The sequence below is a fragment of the Giraffa tippelskirchi genome, chromosome 1, assembly GCF_054371585.1.
Source record: "Giraffa tippelskirchi isolate mGirTip1 chromosome 1, T2T-mGirTip1v1.2.pri, whole genome shotgun sequence".
Lineage (NCBI taxonomy): Eukaryota > Metazoa > Chordata > Mammalia > Artiodactyla > Giraffidae > Giraffa > Giraffa tippelskirchi.
In genome coordinates this window covers 79845999-79858290 of record NC_137275.1, presented here as the reverse complement: position 1 = coordinate 79858290, position 12292 = coordinate 79845999, and the positions used below count along the sequence as shown (strand labels likewise).

General features: G+C 37.7%; 1 long non-coding RNA gene across 1 annotated transcript in view; it reads left to right on the top strand.

Annotated features, from left to right (window-relative positions):
* Positions 1–12292, top strand: part of LOC145546882 (uncharacterized) — a 238241-nt gene that overhangs the window by 171206 nt on the left and 54743 nt on the right. The window lies entirely within an intron of this gene.

The window sequence follows — 12292 nt, the reverse complement described above, 5'->3', positions numbered from 1 at the left end:
TAGAAAATAGTGTTACTTAATGTTAAGATTGATTTTAATGTTAATTTCTTTTTTAATTTTTTAATTTTTTTTTTTAATAAATTTATTTATTTTAGTTGGGGGCTAATTACTTTACAATATTGTAATAGTTTTTGCCATACCTTGACATGAATCAGCCATGGGTTTACATGTGTTCCCCTTCCTGGACCCCCCACCCACCTCCCTCCCCATCCCATCCCTCTGGGTCATCCCATTGCCCCTGCCCTGAGCCCTTGTCTCATGCATCGAACATGGAATGGTGTTCTGTTTCACATATGATAATATACATGTTTCAATGCTATTCTCCCAGAACGTCCCACCCTCACCTTCTCCCTCAGAGTCCATAAAATTGTTCTATGCATCTGTGTCTCTTATTCTGTCTCGCATATAGGGTTATCGTTACCATCTTTCAAATTCCATATATATGCATTAGTATACTGTATTGTAATTTCTTGATTTTAATGATAGTACTGTGGTTATATGGAACTTCCCTGGTGACTCAGACAGTAAATAATCTGCCTGCAATTTGGAAGACCTGCGTTTGATTCCTGGGTTGGGAAGATTCCCCTGGAGAAGGGAACGGCCACCCACTCCAGTATTCTTGCCTGGGAAGTCCCATGGACAGAAGAAGCCTGGTGGGCTACAATCCATGGGGTTGCAAAGAGCTGGACATGACTGAGTGACTAGAACTCTAGCACTCACTGTGGTTATATAGAAGGGGAAAGTGTTAATCACTCAGTCATGTCTGACTCTTTGACCCCATGGACTGTAGCCCTCCAGGCTCTTCTGTCCATGGGAGTGTCCAGGCAAGAATACTGGAGTGGGTTGCCATTCCCTTCTCCAGCAATCTTCCCAATCTAGGGATTGAACCTGGGTCTCCCACATTGCAGGCAGATTCCTTACCATCTGAGCCATGTAAGATGATATTCACAGAATCTGAGTGGAAGGTGTGTAAGAATTCTTTATAGTATTTCTGCAACTTTTTGTAAGTATAGTATTATCTCAAAATTAAGTTTTTGTAACTTCTAAGCTTAAAAATTAAAAGAAATTTAACAAAAAGTAGCTTTTGAACTCAACTTGCTCTCTTCAACTTGTCTACAATTGGTTTACTGTCTGCTGGTGATTATGCTGAGCTCAATGTAGACAGTCTCTGGGCTCTTGGAGTTTGTATTCTGGTGGGGAAAGATATTTATTAAAAAAATACTTTTGTTGTTATTTTTCAGTCACTAAGTTGTGTGCAACTCTTGTGTGACTCCATGGACTACAGAACGCAAGGCCTTACCAAGAATGCAAATAGATTTTTTTGCCAGACTCTTTTCCATGAACTAGGCTGGGACAGAATTTAAAAGCACCAAAACTTTGATTCTAATGTTATAAATTTAAGTCCCTAATATTCTAACTTTAAATCTTGAATTTAAAATTTGCATATTGACAAATTTGCATATGTGTATGTATTTGCTCTGGACATCAGACAATATTAGATGTTGATTACATATATATTCATGTTACATTTATCTAAGTTATAAGTAAGATTTTAAATTGTATATCCAGTGACCAGACTGTGTCTGTTGTTCTTTACAGAAATTACTCTGTCCTTATCTCTGAAGGGGCTACATTGACCAAACAATCACAACCTGAGCTAAATCTCCTAATAAAACTAAATACAATGGGTAATATGTACTTGATTATATTTAATCATTATAATAACTTCAGTAAACAGTTTTGAAGATGAAGTTTTTAGTCTTGCTGGCTGGCCCAGCTTTTCTTATGATTAGTGGAAATTTTGGTGCTGTCTGTGACCATAAAACCTAATATACCCAGGAATTAATTCTATGACCAAGACCTTATGAGAAGACTCCATGACCTACTGAGTTCAACAAAATTGACGCAGAGTGTTTTAGAGCACAGTGATGTGGAAAGCCAGTGAACAAGAACAAAAAATGTTGGGCTGACAATTCTGTGTCGTACTAGAGCCCCTCTTGGGCTTTCCAGGTTGTACAGTGGTAAAGAATCTGCCTGCCAATCCAGGAGATGCAAGAGATGTGGGTTCAATCCCTCGGTCGGGAATATCCCCTGGAGTAGGAAATAGCAACCCACTCCAGTGTTCTGGCCTGGAAAATCCCATGAACAGAGGAGCTGGGAGGGCTACAGTCCACGGGTTGGACATGACTGAGCACGCACACACACACACACACACACACACACACATAGGGCCCCTCTGCCTTTGTTGTACAATGGGTTTGGAAAAAGTCCTCTGACATTCAAAGGACATAATGATATGTTTGCACTCATGTTTAATTTTCTGATCCAAGTAATAAGTGACACCATAAATTGAGGATTTCTTCAACCTTAATGGATAAAAATTTTTTTGTTCTTCATGAGCGTCTAAGTATAAACTCTTAAGGATAAACATTTTAGTCTCCCAGTGATGATCTAAAGCTTCACATTTTAAACTTTGGGTCAATTGTTTGCTATGCAGAAAACGTTAAAGACTGCAGTCCTACCATGTTTTCTCTACCTTTCATTAAGTTTTCAAAATCCCTGTTACGGATAGTCTTTTTCTCTCTCTCAGAGCCTTTTAATTTTTAATCACAGTTGTCTCAAATGCTGATCATATTTCTGAGAAATTACTTTATATAAAAGATGGAACAAGATAGAGTTGCCACATACCTTTTTATCTTTTCTGTGAAATTATTTGAACCTAAAGTTGTGGTGACAAGGTTACTTCTAATAGATTCTGTTGCCGTGGAAGCAGGGTGTTGAAAAGAGCAAGACTCAAAGCCTCCAAGTCTTTGCATGTTTATACCTATGCTCACAAATATATAAATTTTAGATTGAATGACAAACCATATACAATGAAACCTGTTGACCATGCAGTATTTTTCAAAAACAAAAGTTATAGATGCTAATATAGCAGAGTTGAGCTAATTGTATATAATCAAGATTCTTTTATACAATAAATTGGTGAACTGAAATAGATTTTAAAAAATATTTTTAGGAGCCAGAGAGAAGTTATCATTCAAGACCTGAAATGGAAGACAAGAAAAAAAAAAAAAAAAAGGAAAAAATGGAAAGAAAGAAGGAAGAAAACAGCCAATTATTCATGCATTAAGTACACACACCAAGTATGTGTCTGATTCCATAAAGATAAGATTGATATCCAATGTTTTCTGTCTGTAGTCTCATTGCTTTGTTGTTTTTGTTGTTCAGTAGCTAATTTGTGTCCGTTCTTTGTGACCCCATGGATTGCAGCATGCCAAGCTCCTCTGTCCTCCACTGTCTCCCAGAGTTTGCTCAGATTCATGTCCATTGAATCAGTGATGCTATCTAACAATCTCATTCTCTGCTGCCCCTTCTCCTTTTGCCTTCACTCTTTCCCAGCATCAGAGTCTTTTCCAATGAGTCGGCTTTCATGGCTTAGCCCAGTCTATTACATATAACAGATGCTCAATAAATATTTATTGAGTGAATTAAGACATAAGGGTAGCAAATACCAACATTGATGAAAAAGAGATTTGACTCATAATGGTGTAGAGAATCTAAGGGAGAAGGTAGTGTCCCCTTAGGGGCTTCCCTGGTGGCTCAGACTGTAAAGAATCTGCCTCCAGGATTGCCTTCAGGATTCCTGGGTTGGAAAGATCTCCTGGAGGAGGGCATGGCAGCCCACACCAGTATTCTTGCCTGGAGAATCCCCATGGATAGAGGAGCCTGGCGGGTCACAGTCCATGGGGTCACAAAGATTCAGACATTACTGAGCAACTAAGCACAGCACAGTGGCCCTTAGAATATCATACATATGAAACTGGCCGGACTCAGTTAGATCTTCCTATTAGGGTAAGAGAAGTGCTTGGGCAACTGACCCACTGCACATGTTACAGTAGAACACACAACACATAATGTTCAAGAACACTGGCTATCTCTGGACCTAGTCCAGGCAAAGCTGATAGTAAGAGACTAAAATAGAGCAATACAACCAGGGAGATAGCCAGACCATGGATAATCTAACAACTGTTAACATAGTATGTGCCATGGGAATGTATATACATCACAAAAGGATTTCTACACAAATGTACAGATATCTTTTTCTAGATATTTCAGTACTATTTAGAGATTAGTATTGGACATATTCACTCTTTTTGACATCATAGATATATGTTTTAACAGATGCATTTAAAGAAAAATGTTTGTATGCTTGTGGGCTAAGTCGCTTCAGTCGTGTTTGATCTTTGCAACCCTATGGACCATAGCCCGCCAGGCTCCTCTGTCCATGGGATTCTCCAGGCAAGAATACTGGAGTGAATTGCCACGCCCTCCTCCAGGGGATCTTCCCAACCTAGGGATTTGAACCCACATCTCTTTACGTCTCCTGCATTGGCAGGCAGGTTCTTTACCACTAGCGCCACCTGGGAAGCCCATAAAGAAAAATATAAAATTTATTTTAAATTGTGAAAACGTTTACTTAGAAATAATTTTAGACAAAGTTGCAAAAATAGTACAGAGTTCCTATATAATCTTTGCCCAGTTTCCCCTCATGGTATCTTCTTATATAACTACAGTACAGTGATACAGACCAGGAAGTAACATTACTACAACAATGTTAACTAAACTAAAAGTCTTACTCAAATTTCTTGTTTTTTTTTATGAATATCCTTTCTCTGTCCCAATACCTATTCCAGGATCTCACATTGTGTTTATTTCTTATGTCTCCTTAGCCTCCAGTGTGAAGTCAAAACCTCTTAAAAAAGAGGAAATTTTTACTTTCATCAGAAAAATATGTTAAAAGTTAAATTTTCAATTGTTAATAGTAGTATTGCTATTTCTGGGTCCTTCTCCATTTTCAGAGCACAGCCGAGAAAAGGAAGTAAGAGTCTGTATTTAATTGGGGAGACCTACCACTCTTTCCTACAACCTGGGCTTCTCTGATAACTGCTTTGTGTTGTTTGGATTTAATTCCTGCAGAATTTTGAGGGGAATATTCAAAATCTGTGGACAGCTTTATAGTTGACAAGATGCAACTGCTGTCAACAAGGGTAGAAGAAGAATAGAGGAGTAGAGAAAAAAATCAGGTGGACTTCATTCAGCAGGACATTCTGCTGGTGCGGACTAGAAATATACTAAGGAATTGAGATTACAAATACCATCCAGAAGACAGAGTCTGGGATGGAATTTATGAACTCCAGTGCCAGATAAGTATTTTGAATAACTGGAATTGGTACTAAATCCAGGACTCATGTCATGATAAAAAACACAATGAGTGAAAAAAATGGCAAGTATCATCTGGCTTAGTCAGCAATGAAATGGGGTGCGGTGAATTGAAGGATGCGTATTACATCTAAAACGGGTAGTTGGTATTTAGTTCCATTTGGAATTTACAATCAGAATTTGAGTCCAATGTTGCAAGATTCTCAGATGTTTTTTTACAAGAGAACTTTTTTCCCCAAAAGAACTTTATGTGAAAATTCTTATTTTTATTTTAGTTTTTAAGATTTTTATGAGATTTATGTTCACAAAACAGTTATAACATTAAATTTTCTCCATATGCATATGCATGTGACATATGCATGTGAGTCTCAGTTAAATACATCTAGATGCTGGATGGTCTGCTGAAGTGAAGTGAAGTGAAAGTTGCTCAGTCGTGTCCAACTGTTTTCAACCCCATGGACTATGCAGTCCATGGAATTCTCCAGACCAGAATAATGGAGTAGGTAGCCTTTTCCTTCTCCAGGGGATCTTTCCTACCCAGAAATAGAACCAGGGTCTCCTGCATTGCAGGCGTATTCTTTACCAACTGAGCTATTAGGGAAGCCCCTTAAGTGTACTCAAAATCTAAGTGACTAATTTCTACTCACTGGTCCTGTAATAGGTACAAGTCAAATGCCATAGAAAAAGTTCAAGCTACTTCATGTAACAGACATTTAACTTACTATTAGTAAGTTCAAACACATCAGAAAAATCCAATAGTCTATTCTACTAAAACTTTATAGGAAGATGATCTAGACAAGAGTGCTGATAGAAAATTCTTATTTTTAAATGTTAGTAACTAATCTGCCTGTGGGTTTCTCTTGAAACTCCCTCAACTCTCAAATTGCCTAAGAACTCCAAGGCCTTTCTCAGTCAATCAGAGTCACTTTTCATCCAAACACTGTGAAAAGAAAAAACAGGACTGATCAGTCTTCTCTTGCTTTTACTTCCCCTGGCCATGGAGTAGTCATTGTTAAAGACGGATTTCAACAGATATTGGTCCACTGCTGATTCAGATCTTATTTGGGCCACAGGTTGCCACACTGAGCTCCTGCATTACAGCTGTTTCACATTTCTGCACTCAGCCATTGCTCCCCAGTGCTCAGAAACATCTAGACTGAGTATGCCCAGCAGAGCTTCTGTTATCATCCAGAAGATGTTTTCCTTGAAAAAAATATCTTTGGGCATTTTGCGAAACTCTAGTATTTGGCCCAGAATCCTACTTTTCTCAGGAAAATTTTCTTTTACTTTTTTCTTTCATCTATCCTACACCCGGGCCTTATTCTGTACCCCTCTGTTCTACTCTGTGCCAACGATAGTCCTCAACTCTGAACTTTGAGAAATAGGAACGGTAGAGGTTGTTGTTGTCCAGTCACTAAGGTGTGTCCGACTGTGTGACCCCACGGACTGCAGCACACCAGGCTGCCCGTCCTTCACCATCTCCCGGAATTTGCTCAAACTCCTGTCCATTGATTGGTGTCGTCCAACCATCTCATCCTCTGTCACAACAGTGGAGGTTGGAAGTTCCTTTTTTTTTTTTATCCCAGGAAGCTGAAGCCTCCTCGTACAAATTCCCCTACTTCACCCTAGCAATCAACTCTACTGATTAGTTTTGGTAAATCACTAAGTAAATAAACAAATGAATTATCCTGTTACAACTTCCTGAAAGACAAAGATAACCCTACATTTATATAACTCAGTGGGGCCATTCAAGTGACTCAAGCCAAAACAAAGAAGATCTGGTCAAAAGCAGTCTCATCTTTAGGCATAAGAACAGCTTCTCTAAATATGAGAAGTTTCCCTCAACTTGCACTTGAGGTAAATCTTTACTTTAATACTCTGTTATCCAGATTTAAACGGTTTGATAAACTTGAAGTCATTTCTTATAGGGAATCAATATAAGAAGTAAAAACAAAGATATACAAGATTATTATTTAAATATAATGATTTGACATAAAAATCTTACTTCCCATTATGAAATTGGAATTGAAAATGAACAGATTTATAGCAAATCTTTAGTAGGTGAAAGTGCAACAGATGTATACTTGTTATATATATTCAAATATCCGCAAGAAAACTTGAGCAAGCACTTATATATTCTGTGCTTAGAGACAGCCTTGTTTCTGGTTAAATCTTTCACATAACCTTCTGCACAAAGTGAATAGCCAAAGAATGCTTCAGTCCTCAGTTAATCTGTAACAATTTTCCCTCTGTGGATTTTTAGCAAGAATTAGCCTGGGAGCTGTTTATGGCAAGGGTACATAAGTTGGGCTTGTGAGAGTCTGTTTCAAAGGTTCTTTAGTACTGAATTTCTTCGATTGGGAGTGTGAGACTGAATACAGGAAACCTCATTTAAATTGAAGTTGGGAATCCAGAAGGGGAAGCTCTCACACACTACCACTCATTGCCATCTGCAGACCCCCAAAAGGAAGAGACATACCTTGTGTCTTTAACAGGAGGAAGGTTACTACTTTACTACCCCAGCAGGAGGAAGATTTTCTCCTTGCCCAGTGACAAGTGCCACCAGTGAGAACGTTGCAATTCAGTCAATGGGAAGCCATCACTAACCTAAATTCTCACTTTCCTCCAATGGACTTTCATTCAAAACACTTCCTCCCAGACTTTCCCTCTTCTCTATAAAGTAACAGTTACTTTCCTTTGTTTGCTGGACTTGCATATATTTTTTGCCATAGCATGCTTGTCCCTAATTGCAATTCTCTGCTCTCCTTGAATAAACTTATTTTGCTTGTAAAGTAACTTGCCGTTTTTAACAGATAGTGCTTTATTTTGAAAATCCCATGGACTACAGTCCATGGGGTCGCTAAGAGTCAGACACGACTGAGCGACTTCACTTTCACTTTTTCCTTTCATGCACTGGAGAAGGAAATGGCAACCCACTCCAGTATTCTTGCCTGGAGAATCCCAGGGACAGCGGAGGCTGGTGGGCTGCCGTCTATGGGGTTGCACAGAGTTGGATACGACTGAAGTGATTTAGCAGCAGCAGCAGCAGCAGCTTTATTTTGCTTTTCTTCTCTTCTTCATTTCCCCAAGAAGCCTAGGATTGTTTCAAACTTGTAATATATGTGAACTTCCTAAATAGATGGTAATGGGTTTGTGAACTTCAGGAGAGACAATACTGGGGAAAAGCTCCCAGACTGAGGAGACTCAGGAAGCTGAATTTTATCTACTGAGCTCCAAGAGATTCTGTTTGCTCGCTGGTAAATGGAGAGAACAATATTGGTTCTCCCTGCCTTACAAAGAAGTGAAAGTGAAAGTAGCTCAGTCATGTCCCACTCTTTGCGACCCCATGGATTGTAGCCCACCATGCTCCTCTGTCCAGAGAAATAAATGAGATTAAAAAAAATCATTTGAAAATTTCCAAAGCACAAATGTAAAATACTAGTCTAGAATAGAAAACTTTGTAAGTTTCAACGTGAAAAAGTTAGTGCTAATGTAATTGAAAAGTCAGTATGTGATAAGTTTTATTACTATGCTTATACTTTATCAATAACAGGAAAAAATTGTGATATGGAAAAATATGATATGGTTAAATTGTTCATATTGATCACCTAGCAATTTTATACATGCTCTAAGAAAACCATGGAATACTACTTTTTAAAAAAAAAATTAATTTATTTATTTTAATTGGAGGCTAATTACTATACCATATTGTAGTGGTTTTTGCCATACATTGACATGAATCAGCCGTGGGTGTACATGTGTTCCCCATCCTGAACCCCTCCTCCCACCTCCCCTACTCTTTAACACAGTAAACATGGGTCAAAATGTTAATACTAAACAACTTAATTATTTCTTTCCTCAGAATAAGAGCTTCTTGGCAAAATGATTGCAGCATCAAGGAATGCTCTGGATTAAATGGGTCCTGGACACTAATTCCAACTTGCTGCCTACATTCCCTCAGTCTTAGGCTTCATTTTGGGCATGAAATTCTGTAGTAGTTGTGTTTTTCCTTTGAGAGTCCACATTTGCATGCGTATGTGGATGTTTTGAGAACCTGTTTTTGAAAAGTTAACTGGTGGATTGGGTTTGAAAAGACCATGAAGGATCAGTGATCCGTTAAGCAAAAACAGATTTAACCACCTACATGGTGTTGTCCCAACCTTGTTAATGAAAAAGAAATATATGTTGGAGGCAAATTAACTCAGAGCCTCTCCAGGATTTCTTAATGGATCTAAACTCCCTTAAGAAATGCTTGGAATTTTTGTTTTACAATTAAAACAAGAAATTCTTTATTTCACATTAAGAAGCTGTCATCCTTTAACACCTGAAATCAGAGCCATTTAACTGATCTCAGTCACCCATGAGAATTAATCTTCAACATTTAAATAAAGGATATTATGAAGGATGGGCCAAGATGATTCCCATGATGAAAACCAGTGTAATGATACTAAGGGCAAACTGTGCAAGGCCAACGTGGGTTCAAGTACTTCAGGGGGCTTTCCAATCAATGTTACAACTTCCTAAAAGGGGTTATTGCCGAAGTTTTACTGATGATGAATAATTGATTCAACTGTCTTTTAGAATACTGTCTTTTAGAATACTGTCTTTTAGAATATTGATTGAAATAATTGGATAAAAATGTAGAGTACACAAAATGGCTCATTTTAAAATGGATTCAGGCATTTTATAGGTCAAACCAACTAAGTCTCTCCTTCAAACATAAAGATGTACATATCTCTGAAGTGAGATTTAATTGTGTCCCCCCAAACAATGTATAAAAAAAGGTCATATCACACACATAGCATGGCCTTATGTATCCACAGAAAGACACACAAAGACAAGCACTTTCACTTGCCATGTGATGTAGTCCCTAGAATGGTGTGTCCATACAGCCTTTCAAGATTTTTAAAGAGACATAATTGAGGAATCATCCAAAGTGAAATATATTTGAAAGTATTTTTCTTATTTTATACTAGATTAGGTTAGACATTTGTTGATATAACAAGTACTTTGGGGGTCATACTTTTATAATATTATGTTATGCTTTAGAATATTTTTGTGGGTTTAAAGTTTTTTGCTTTGTTTTTACTATTTTAATTGTATGTTTTGAAGGTTTGTTTTCATGTTCTATTTATTACATTTATAACTGCTACTTTACATAATAATACTCTTAATCCTCTATTATTTTAAATAGTTATCTGTTAATTTCCTTCTGTGGATAATAAGCAAAATTAGGTATTTCTTTTTCCTTCCAATTCTTTAAGCCATTTTTCTTTTGCATTCATTTTGCTTAATTATAATATATTTCTTAGTGTTTAACTTTTACCATATAAACCCAGAGGCAAATATGCTTGAAAGTATTTTTTTAATATATACTATTTCTGCATTTAAGTGATATATCTTAAGCCCTAGTTGTATAAGATATCAGTGTACTTTTTAATTTTTGTGAGAGATCTTCATTTCTATATTGTCAAAGTTCATACCATTTTCACTTGACAATATAACCATAATCCAACATTTGTGTTACTCTTGGTCCTATGGTTATATAGGATTAATATTCACTGTCAGTTTTCCTTCATCTCTTGTGTGTGTGTTAGTCACTCAGTCGTGTCCAACTCTCTGTGACGCCATGGACTGCAGCCCACCAGGCTCCTCTGTCCATGGGATTCTCCAGGCAAGAACACTGGAGTGGGTTGCCATTTCCTTCTCCCCCTTCATCTCTTACTTGAATGAAATTCTTAAATCTATTTTTTTTTCCTTTTCAAAATGGTTTTACTTTTATACTTGGATGATAAAAAGGTCAGGTATAATTTTTTATTAAGTGGCATTGTCTTTTTTCAGTAATCTGTAGGCAGTGCTCAATGACTCTTTCATGGTGAGTGTTGACTTGGAGACCTGTCTGATTTTGTTCTCCTTTACTGACTTTTGTGGCTTAGTCCCAACTCATGCCTACTGTCCATGCATTCTTTTAAACAATATTGTAAGTTGATGCTATTGCTAGGATGTTAAAATAAGTATTTTATTATATTTCAAGTCTAATAATTATACTATAACTCAGTTTGACCGGTTTATATACTTTTCCTCCTCAGGTATGATAGGCTTTTCAATCAGTAGATAAAGTCCTGTTCTCCTCCCTCTTATTCTCTCCCTCTCCCTTTCTCTCTTCCTCTTTCTCCTCCTACCCCTCCCCCTTCTCTACCCCACTTCTTCCCCTCCTCCTGTCCCTTGTTCCTCCCCTCCTCCCCCTCCTCCTCCTCCTTCTCCTTCTTCATCTTCTTTCCCTACTTCCCCTCCTCTCCTCCTTCTTTCCCTTCCCACCTTCTTCTCCCTCTTCCTCTCCTTCTCCTTCCCCTTCTTCTCCTTTTTTTCTTCTCTGCTTCTTCATCTTCCTCCTCCCCCTTTTCCTTCCTACCCTTCTCTCTCTTCTTTCTTCTCTTCCTTTTCTTCTTTGTAATCCTTTTTACTTTTTACATATTTGATTTTCTCACTTAGGTCCACTATATCCCTTACTGGCATTTTAGCAGTACCTATTCTCTTTTGTGATGCTTCCAGCTTTTACTTGATTTCTGTGTTATTCTTCCATTTTATTCCTGGACTCAGTCAACTTTTCTCTTCTCTTTCCTAAGCTCTTGCACCTCTGCTCTCTGCTTTGTTTTATAAAGATACTTTATTATTATTACTATTATAATTCATGGCAAAATGATGGGTCACACTAATATTTGATCTGTGGCTTTAAAAAAAATTTTGGGGGGGTTGGCTTCATAAGCCATTTTTTTTAATTTATTTTTTTATTGAAGGATAATTGCTTTATAGAATTTTGTTGTTTTTTGTCAAACCTCAACATGAATCAGCCATAGGTATACATATATCCCTCCCCTTTTGAACTTCCCTCCCAACTCCCACCCCATCCCACCCCTCTAGATCTATATAGAGCCCCTGTTTGAGTTGCCTGAGCCATACAGCAAATTTCAGTTGGCTATCTGTTTTACATATGGTAATGTAAGTTTCCATGTTACTCTTTCCATACATCTCACCCTCTCCTCCCCTCTCCCCATGTCCATAAGTCTATTCT